Genomic DNA, 11898 nt, shown 5'->3' with positions numbered 1-11898 from the left:
CAGAGGTGAATGTTTTACCCTTCAGTCAGATTACTTTGTATTATATTGCATGGCAGCGTATTTATTAAATAAAAAAAACAAGTCGAAGCTTGTGAAAATGTTGTATTCTATTATTTAAGTATCAAATTACATTTTATTGGATATTTTTCGCATGTTAGCAAATGCAGCCTTGTAATGGAATTTCCCCTTTAAATGCTTGAGAAATTTGAGAATTTAATAAATTCCTAGCTCGTAGCTTGGTCAAACGAGTAGTTCGTTTGCTTCATGACGGAAAATATTTTATTTTATTTTTTGCCTTATCCAGCTCCCTTTATCGTCTCATATAGAAAAGTGCAAAGAATAAGGTCGCGTCAAAGTCAGGCCAGCCTTATTAATTTTCATTGTTGAATGCTGCGTAAAAGTGTTGCATGTTGCCACTCCAAATGACAGCCGCAACACAGCACAACAAATAAAGTAAACGATGCCTCAAAGGAAAATATCAATTAAATTACATGTTGCTTTTAAATTGCCAGACAAAGTTTTGCTGTTGCAACAGCCACCTTTGGTGAGGGGGCGTTGGGGCGTGTTCTGTGGACAGTCGATATCAGAAACAGTTGCACTTTCCGTGCTTCAGTCATCAACAATAAGCCCGACGTTAAACGAGAAAAATCAGAGTGCTTCCCAGAAAATTAAGTTAAATTCATGGAATCGTGCAGCGAATGCTTATCGAATGGATTCAACCTTGGAATACACTCAAATCCAATAAAATTGAAATGCTATCGGCACAAAAACCAGACACAAACATTTCCCTGTTCCTCGAAACAATTTCTCTGCAAAACTTGTTTTCACATTCGCTGGGGGTTTTGCCATGCATTCATCCGTTGCTTACAAAGTGTAGCGAAATTCATTTTAAGCATTGTTGAATGATGAATTTGGCTAGCGTTGAGTGTATGAAAATGGAGAACAATTGATTTTCTCTTTTGCCTACCAAACCCATCAAGTGCTACATTATCTTGAGCAGTGTACATTTAGGTAAATATTTACCAAGTCTGTGTACTTTTGGATCAGCAGGAAGCTGCTTTTGGTTTTAGCCTAGAAGGAACAACTAGTTCCATTTCTTTTGCTGCAAGCAAAATATTGAACTGAACTGAGTAAGATACTATACTAAATTCAATATTATATTACCCGAGGGTGCGATTTAATCACTTAAAAGCTGTTTACAGGGTACTTCCTCGTCACATACGGTACATTGTTAACGCGAAAACTTGTTTTTCTTTTTCAACCAGGATATGATATTATACCCGAGGGTGCGATTTAATCACTTAAAAGCTGAGTACAGGGTATTTCCCGGTCGCGTACACCCCATCGCTTATTTCAACTGGCATTTGTAAGCGGAACCGTGGCGTATCTTTTGTATTTTTAATTGCTGCAAAGCTAACAAAAGCCATGTAAAATTGGTATATTTATGCAGAAATTGGTTGGAATCTGAAATGCGCACGATTAATTGGCAGAGAGCTAAGCTTGGACGCAGCTCATGACAGATGGTTAAAAAATAAAAAATGTTTAATGAGCCGACATCGCGGTAATTGCATTGCATTAATTAGTAGCCCAGCGCGTCGTAGTTCAACGCGTTATTTCTGGCCCTTAAACGCATTAATTCCCAGCCATTTCTCAATTGATTTAACCTCGTTGAGTGGACCGTTTGCCCTGCAGCCAGCTACAACCCACATTTGCCGCTTTAAGCTCAACAAATACAAAAAGAAATATAAAAAGTGCACACAAGCACCGCAGGCTCACAAAAACTATTTCCATGGAATCCTTTCATATTATGTTGCACTTTTTGCTCACCTCTGACCTTGTTTTAGACGCTGCCACTGCATGGATTTTAATCAGGGTCTTATGTGATGCAACCAACATTAAGAGTGCGAACCAAATCCTCGCCCAGCGCTGACCACAGTTGCGAGTCTTTAACAGCATTTACATTCATTGGATTTCATTGCATTAAATATTAATGGCACAAATATGTTGTCAGCGTGAATGTTATTCAGGTAATTAAGATTGTGCAGAAGGCCTGAGCTCGGCTTAACTTGTTGCTCGCAAAGTCCACACCTGCACTAATCCTCTGAAAAGTCAACTTTAATTGTAGTTTTATTTGTGGATGGTGGCCAGCCCGTGTTTGTTTACTCAACTTACTTGGTTAACGTTCACGAAAATACTTTAAATTATAAGCAGTTTTTTTTTATCCATACAGGATAAAAAGTCATACAGTATGAAGAGTTCAAATACAGCAACACATTTATGATTTGTTTGTTAAACAAAAGCTGTGAAATGTTGTAAATAATTAAATTAAACAAATATTTATTTAAAAAATTTATTAACATTGGAGTACGCGATAATGTAGTAGGTTAGTGACGTCACATAATCAAGTCACAGAATGTATGTTAAAGCTTATGTTAAGCATTAAAATATTTTAAACCCCAATTTAAAGCCTATAATAATTGCGTTAATTTCGAACAGATAGATGTACGAATTTACTGTCGGAAACACATTGCATAAAACCAATATACATTGTTTTTACTTAGAGAAGAGAGTGTTATGAGATAATATTGTTTCACAAAGGATTTGATGGTCCCTCTCAACTTCTTTCATGAACAGCAGATTTTGCATGTATTATGCACTCAAATTATTACCTATGTATGTGTGTGGTACGTATGCCAGGCAAAATTGTCAACATTTTCTGTTTGTCCTTGCAACAATGTTGAAATTGAGGAAAACACATTTTGCGGCACTTTAGGTCCCTCGAGCCCATGTAACACATATTGCAACACTTTTTGGCCAAATGGCAGCAGTCCAAAGGAGATTTAAATTTGTTGTTGTTCATATTGTTGTTGTTGCTGGTTAATGGCAAACAAGCTTTGAACTTTGCCAACGGTCGCCTGAACGCCTCCAGTTGTGATAAACAAGAGAGCCAGCCCAGGTCCAATGGACAATAAATTGTGGGTGGTGGCTGTTTGCTGTTGGCAAACAAACCTTTTTATGGTCATGCCGTTTTTATTATGTTGTCTTCTTCACATCACGCTGGGATCGGGAAGTTGTCGAAACAGATGTCATAACAGCCAAGCATATGCAATAATAATCGCCCGACGGCGACAAAAAAAAAAACAAAAAAAATTACAACCATGGCCATTCGGAGCGGTACGGACGTTGATAAGGCCCGCAGAATTGCCGTGTGGAGCTCATAACAGAACTAAGTGCCCGCTGCTGCCCATTTGGAGTGGTTGCATTTATTGATGGGTCTCATATGATGGACACATCCATCTCCGAGCGAATATTCAATGGCGATGCGTCAGTGAGTGGCATTTATGACTCCCAATGGTTGTCCAGCCATCTATCTAACTGGCATGTCATTAAAGACAATTATCGCAGCGTTGATAGCAACGGCTGCTGACCAGCTGGTTGCTGCTTGCTGCTTGCTCTTAATGGCCAGCAGGCTTATGGCCATGGCCAGAAGCACGCAGCTTCCACACAACTTGCACATGCATAATTGACAGAGCCAAGAAACGGTCTGGTCGCATAAATTATTTTCCTTGCTTCTGGCGTTCATTGCGTTCACCTTATAAATACATAATTAAGTTGCTTGACTATGCAATTGATCGATTGCCACATATTTTTGGCATTTTCACACAAGTACATGAAAGGCACTTCCTTTTTTTTTGTAGAAATGAATACAAATAAAAACGCTCTCAATTGAATAAAATTCTATCCTAAATTTATGGTTATTTGGTTTAATTGGAGAAAACAATGGCTCATTGCCAATGAGTTACAATCATTATTATTGCCTAAAGCATAACAGACTGTTTAAATAATAATAATAATATAAATAGATACATAAGCTTTTTATGCCCTGAACCCATTAAAAATTGGTACCCTTTTACCCATATCAATACATATATTTATTTAAATATATATATTCATTTAAAATTTATATTTATCTAAAATATGTGTTCAGTCTACAAATGAATGAATTTTAATTCTTCCTTAATTCCTTAATTCTTCCTTAATTCTTCCTAGTCAACGAGACACAAAGTTAAATGTTTAAAGTATATAACATGTTTAAAGTTTTGATGGTATTTCAGAAAACATGAGGAAACTCAATTGCAACTGAGAGATTTATTAAGCAACTATACAGGAAATTATGTTCTTCATTTTTACAGTCCTAAATAAACCGACTTATTCTCAGGCCAAGCCATTTGTTATTTAACCATTTCACTGCCAATTATGCTTGCATTTATCAAGCCCATTGCACTCAATAAGTAGATGCCGCCCACAGATCCCGCCCACAGTTGTGCACACGCATTGCATCCGTTAATGAGATTCACACATAATGCCAGCACAAGAGGAGAGTGTGCTCCATTGTACGTGTCTGTATGGGAAGATAAGGAGAGGGATGTGTTGGCAAGGGATTGTCTTGCACAAAGCGGCAGTGCGTTTGGCAGAGCGCATTAAAGAGGCTGCCGCAGAAATGCTTTTCATTTAAAACACGCAAATACGCGCAACATGTTTTCTTTTCCAGTATTAAACTGTTGGGTTCGAGGTCTGAGACGGAACCCAAAGGGCTCTTGACTACGCGCTAACGGCTAACGCGCCGCTTTATTGTGCATGGCACACAATTATGGCGCACAAAAGTATGCAACAAAAATGTATTTCTAAAGCTAAATGGTAAAGAATAAATAACAAAGCAAAGCAAGCCGAAGATTAAATGCATTTATGTGAATGTAGAAAATGAGTAGTATGTTTTTTAATTCTTATAATGTTTTTTATTTATGTACTCATATGTTGATATATATTGAGGCTCATAGCAGCTGCCTGTTTGGTTAAGATTAAAAAACATGTTTAACAAAATAGTTTTGTTATGAAGAACTCAATCTTCGACATTTCATTAGAGTGTTAATAAAAGCCCACCAACGAATGCATGATTAGAAGATACTCTAGTTTTATAAACACTAAAAAGTTAATAGGTTAACCTTTACGTTCTATCATCAGCAGACTGTGCAGTCGAGTTTAGAATTCCAGACGCCTGGTTCCCTTTGCAAAGCTTTAACTTGTTGAGAATTGCAAGCAGCAAATGACCCAATGTGCAAACCAGAGTCTATTTTCTTTTTCATAAAAGCTACCCGTTAGGTGGAAAATGGTGAACCACGGCCTTTAAATTTTAAGCTCATATTTACAAATCCGTTTAAAATATCGTTTGAGATGAAACACTAACACTAACGACCCTTGGTAAAAATGGAGCTCAAATTAGAATGGTTAATTAACTGATAGCTTAAAATATTTGCCACGTATAAAGCCCGCAGGGTTTTAATAAATTTTCGAGAGCCCATATGCCACATTTTGTGAACCCAACTTCAATTAAACGCGATGCCCCGTGTGCTTGCACTATTTGCCACATTCGGGGAAAAATGTTGGCAAACTGTTAATAATCTGACCAAGCCAGTGGGCAAAACTTTTGCCAAGCTAGGCCACAAGAAGCGAGTGCATGGTTTGCATCCAAAAGTGAGCCTTTCAAAGTTTGACTAATTAAGCCCTTTAGCTGGAATTCTGTATTTGGTTGCACACATTTTGCCAGCTAATGCGTTTTGAGTGTTGGCTTATAACCTGTGTGTTGAACAACCTGGGCTAAGACTCTCTTCATTAAGTATACGACACCGGGCCCAGGGCCCAGACTTATTTTAATCTAATGAAGCGCACAGGCATCAAACCAACTGAAGTGTGTTATTTTCGCCCCAAAGGCAATTCTGGGCCATGTACACACACATAGCAAAGTCGATATGTCTTTGGCAATAAGACTTGTTGTGCCTCTGTTTGCTGTGTTTTCCTTGCCACTAAAATAACAAAACACTCGAACGTGATGTCATGTCTTTCTACCCCTCTCTGCCCAACAGGGTGTTCCATTCGGTGAGACGGGTGTGTTTTTGAAGCCAACAGTCAAGAGACCAAGTCTAAGGCAAAAGGCAAAAAGTAAAAAAACTAGAAATAAGATTAATGCTGTTCTCTCTCTCTCTCTCTCTCTCTCCCTCTGACTCTTCTGTGTATCAGATCTTCGAAAAGCAGCATCCGAAATATTTGCCAGACAACAAAAAACGACTTTAAAATGTTTTCAGGCTTAAGAATGTCAAAAAAAAAAACACAGCGCAAAGTAAATAACTGCAGGTGTTTGCAGGCAGTAAAAGTTTCACTTTGACAAACGATAAATGGCAGACGAACTTTATTGACACCTGGCGTTTAAATCCTGCCAAAGGACATCAGCCAGACAGCAGCGACAGTCAGTGTGTGTTAAGTGAGACTAAGCTACGTGATCGCTGGTATTTTGTTTAGTTTCAGCTGAAAGCAATCAAAAATTGTTGCCAAAGTTAAGAAGTTCAAATTTCGCAAATAACAAACTATTTAAAACTTTCAGCTTTGTCAAACATAATGTGTTTAAAACTATGTATTGGAGGCATTTTAAAAATATCCACGATACCAGCTACTAAGCCAAACAAGCATTTTAAAGTTTACGCATTGCCAAAGCTTTATCATAACTAAGACGATTAACATGATGAGCATGTTTATATCCTGCAGCTATTTTGAATTGCAAACTGTTTGTGTGAGTTTGATTTATTTTTTATACATGTCTATTGTTAGATAAGTATATGTCTGTAAGTTCCGTTCACTACTTGATCTCCCTCTCTCTCTCTCTGTCTCTCTCTCTCTGTCTCTCTCTCTCTCTCTCTGTCTCTCTCTCTCTCTCTCTCTCTCTCCCTCTCTCTCTCTCTCTCTCTCTCTCTCTCTCCCTCTCTCTCTCTCTCTCTCTCTCTCTCTCTCTGTCTCTCTCTCTCTCTATCTCTCTCTATCTCTCTCTCTCTCTCTCTCTCTCTCTGTCTCTCTCTCTCTCTTTGTAAAATATACTTTATTCAATACCGCTTATAAAGATTTAAGACGCTTAAGATTTCCTCTCAACTTTCTTCTAATCGATAAATACAGATGCTAGCCACAGTAATTTTGTATGTATATTTATGCATACATATTTATCTCACTACACTTCCTGCAAGGTTAAGAAAAACAATGCATTTTTGTAAAAAGTTAGTTAGTTAAAAAGCTAGTAAAAAAAATGATTTATAGTGTGAGACTAATGGAACAAGAGAAGCCACATCTGTTTAGAGTGTACGTATGTATGTGTATGTATGTAAATATGAGTGTATGTATGTATGTGTATAATAAGTAACCGGCAACTCTCCTGCCTAGAGCCCAACCTGAACCCATTGCAAATGGGTAGAAAGTGTAAAATGTATTTGTTTTCGTGAAGCTTTAGAAAATCAAGAAAACTTTGAAACTTAGTGTGTTTCACTGTGCAAATTGAAAAATGTTAGTTTTAATTAGTTATTTTGCGAAAAAACTTTAAATTCGTATTGCGAATGTTAGAAAGTCCACAGAATGGGAGGATAGAATAAACCCGCAAACGTATTTTTAAGATATTATGTTTAATTTTCCTAAATTCTATCCAAATGCCGTTTAATGTCTTTACCTTTGGAGTCGTGTGTGTGTGGTTAATTAATGTCCGTTGACATGGTATCGTGTTATGCAAATTAGCTGGTTAAATGATTTAATGTGATTAGCTCGCACCCAAAAGCGCACACATACAGACAGACACGCACACAGACACACTAATTTATTATAGTATGTGAGCTCAAAGCTCATTTGGCAGCAGTCGGGCCAAAAAACGTAGGATAGATTCAATTAGCATTTGAAACTTGTTTGCACAGCGTTTAAGCCAGACTAGACCAATTGGCCACTTTGTTCATTTTGGCCAATTTGATGCTTGACGTAATTGAAAGCAATGTCAACATTTCAGCCTGACAGTTCCATGCCAGAATGGACGAAAAGGAAAAACACAAATATTTGCCAAGCCGAAACGAATGTGCCTGTCGCTTTCTCTCTCTCTCTCTCTCTCTCTCTCTCTCTCTTTCTCTCCCTCTCTCTTTATCAAAATATCAATTTCAGTTTGTGAATTAGAGAAAAGTTTGCCGCGTTGAACTTGATAACTATTTTAGTTAAAAAACTTACTGAAATTTCTTCAAGATATGCTTTTCATATTTCTGCAAAGACAATAGAACATAAGTTGTTTACAATTGCTAGGATTTCGAGTAAAACTTGAAAGTAATTGCCGGTCAAAGTTTTTTACTATGCCCAAACTTTTTAGCGAAGTTCTCTTGGCCACAATTTTGGCCAATTTGTTGGCTTGGCCATTAATTTTGAAGCGCGCCTGTGATTATTTAAGAACGAAATTGCCGTAACGTGCGCTATCAACAAATCGCCATTGATACTCATCCAATTTAATATATGTTTAGGTACATACAGGCCATTAAACAATCGCCAAGCGGCATTGTTACATTTTATTGCGTATACCCTGTAGTCATTCAAATCGGCTGTTATGGGTTTTAAGTTATGAGCAACAGGCGGCCGTAAATAACGTCAAACTTTCAAAGTGTTCAGTCATCAGTTGATTAATTTTCAAGGTTCCAGGTCAAGCCCCCGGCTATAACAGGGTTGTGTGTTGTAGCGTCAAATATTAGAATTAATGTGAAACATTTCAACTTTATTCTACTTGTATTGCAAAGAGAGAAAGAGAGACCAAGAAAGAAAGAGAGGGAGAACAATACAGTGAGAAATTTTCATGAGCATGCAAAGAGAGGGAGAGATAGAAAGAGCTAAAGATGGGAAAAGATACCTTTCGAAGAGGTCACTTGCCAAATAATAATAATAATATACATTCTGTTAATCTTATCGACTTATAAGGCTAAAAGTCACAAAAGTATAAGTGCTTGCATAATGAAAGACTGGCTAAGTATACTACCTCAAAGCCTCGCTACAGGGTATTGACCAGTCAACAAAGCTCTGATTAAACACATTCAGTTGTTTCATTTTGCGTTTTATGGCCGTGTCGAGTTCGTTTGCCCCCACAAAACAAGTCCAACAGTTGAGTCACGTGCGGCCAGAGCTTGAAATGGTGGGTGAGTATGCCACCAAAGCATATCCAAAATCTTGGGCAATCGTCTTAACTTGAATTTCGCACTGTTTACCCAGAAGTACGTGTTGCCATTGGTTTTGCTGATGCTACTGGTATTTCTCCGGTCTCTGGCTTTAAGTGCTACACTTACTGTCAAAAGTGTGTTAGCAGCGTCTTCTTTTAACCGAATGGAGTATGGAGTATGCAAATACAAATAGGAAAGTTAACTTTTCAATGTTTGCACTGTTTATTCAACTCTTGAGTTTTCACTCAAAACAGACCAACAAAGGCAATGTGGATGAGGTCAAACTTGAATATTCGAATTTAAATGGAACCAAAACACACAAAGGCAGCAACATTTAAGGGCTTGAAACTGCTTGAAAGCCCAAGTTAAATAGATAGATATGTGTTTGGAGCAGGTGAGACAGTCAGCTGAGTCCTTTGGCTGATTCTAATTAAACTGTCAAAAACATGGGTCACGCTTGTAGTCGGCGCAACTTCAAAGTATTTTGACCATACCATATTCAATGTTGCGAAACGAACCAACAAAGTCAACATTAAATGCTAATTTCCCTTTAAAGCGAAAGCAGTTAGGAAAACAATATCCTGTTTAAGACTAACCGCACCGTAAACAATTTGCATGGCCCGGCCTGACGGGAAATGAGTTTCGTGTCGCTTTCCCCACAAATTCCGCAACAAGCTTTCGAAAAAAGAACAAGCTTTCCAACCACCCACCTTGCGACGCCATAAAGCATGCTACGGATTTTAAAACTTGCCGCTAGCTTAAACTAATGGCGCACATTAATCAAAGGACGCGTGTGCAGTTTGTTAAAATCCTTGCCATACGCTGTGCGTAGGCTTGTCAAAGGGGCGTATTAGGTATTAGGTTTCTCTCTCTTTGGCTTTTGCAATCTAGAAAGTCGGACGAAGTCGCAATTCCAGACAGCTACTGTTTAGCTTTGACCTCAGCGAGCCTGCACCCAATCAACAGCCATAAGCCGAAGCGTGATCGGCATCAATAAACTCGTTTACACTTTGTAAACAGAGTATAATCAGCTCCTCCTAAGTTATATAGCTCTCTAACTTTAGAGGTTTTATTATTTGCGAAATAAATTTTACCCCATTTAAACTACACTTTTCTTGTGCCCGAGTATTATTAATTTGACATTTCGAGTTTCACCTTTTTTTTTTAATTTTTTGTGGATTTACCTTTCTCAGTCAAAGTTTTTTGTCAAAGGCTATACAGCTTTTTGTTTAAATAAATTGGCATTTGGTGGGCCACCCGTGGCGGCAAACCAGGGGCATGCCTCATCGAAATAAATCATTATTTTATTTTGTGAGCATAGCTTTCTACATTCTGGTCAAATTCAATTAGTCCACAGCCTGAGAGTGTGGCCCACGCAAACACACACACACACACACACTCCCCATCCCCAGGCCAGGTCTCAACACTTTTGTGAGTGCCTCGACAAAGGCTTTAATTGAATTTGCGGCATGCCACTAGCTGAAGTGCTTTAAAATGCCACGTATTTGGCATTTCGTATATGGCTGAAAAAAGGTACACAAAACGGGCCAACTTCTGTGCCAATTTGGCTAACAAAAGGCAGCTGCAAATAAACAGAAGACTTATTAGAGCAGCACAAATTGGACCTGCTCCTGTTGATTGCCTATGCCAAAAGCCGTTTCTATTTGTCCGGACTCACAGGCCCGTACTCACGTTTGCCTATTCCGTTCCGTATTTCGTTGGAACCGTGTATTTAAGTTGCTTTTGCATGCGAAGCGGCGCCAGTGGATGATGTCTCAAGCCCCGTCGGCTTGTTCCTGGGATGTTTATGTGTGTAAGTGATATTTATTTGCACATTGCTGGCGCCAGAGTCTGACACACTCGAAACACACACAGTTAGCGCGCACACACACAAACACACAAACACACACACACACACACACAGCACACGCAGACACAGTTTGACTGTCGCGTTGTCGTCTTTTTGGCCAAGTTTATTAAACGTGCGACAATGCGTGGGAGTTCTTACATTTAGCACTGCCACGTTCAATGTCCAAAAACAAACTGAAAGCAGACATTCAGACACTTGTCAGGCGATGCCATTAGCTGGGAGTACGCGCAGGCGCTTGAGAGGGCGAAAGAGCGGCTCAATGGGGAGGGGGGAGGGCAATAGTGAGCGTGGATAGGGGGAGTTGATGCTGCTGGGCGCCCAATTTGAAGCTGAGCATTTGTGGCAACAGCAATTGCAATAGCCGGAACTACACAGTCACAGTCAACAAGCGATAATGTTGTCGTTTTTTTTTTTGTTCGAGAATACCCTGTAAATTTTGTTGAGTGCATGTGAGCGATAGTCAGAGCAAGCAAATGCTTAAGCATTTATATACTGGGTATCTACAAGTCATGTACATTCGCACATTTGATATGTGCACTTTTTGCTAACTTGTTTTGGCCAAACTCTTAACGGCTTGTTACATTGGCCAGGCTTTTATCGCATGTACATATTTGCCGTTGCTTTCCTGTTGGCGTGGCCAGGAAGGAAATGCCTTTATAGCAAATTGTTGTTACAATTATCTATCCTTCAAGCCTGGCAATTACACACAACCTAATTTCATTTTCTCTTCTATTCGATTCGCACATTTGTTTAAAAACAATACAATTGAATGAACAATCGAAAACGCTGCGCTGGACAGTTAATTAAATCGACACAAATTCAACTAGGGTCAAATGAAAAAGATGAACATATAAATGTTTTTTTTTGAAGCAAATAAAAATTGACCAAAGCGACATCATTTTATAATATCTGCTGAATGCATTTAAATTTATATTGCTGTCAGCTTAAACAAAAGAAAACGTCTAGAATATCCAATACAAT

This window comes from Drosophila novamexicana, unplaced genomic scaffold (genome assembly GCF_003285875.2).
Source record: "Drosophila novamexicana strain 15010-1031.04,08,12 unplaced genomic scaffold, DnovRS2.1 tig00000485-arrow-pilon, whole genome shotgun sequence".
Classification (NCBI taxonomy): Eukaryota; Metazoa; Arthropoda; class Insecta; order Diptera; family Drosophilidae; genus Drosophila; species Drosophila novamexicana.
This window is presented reverse-complemented; position numbering follows the sequence as displayed.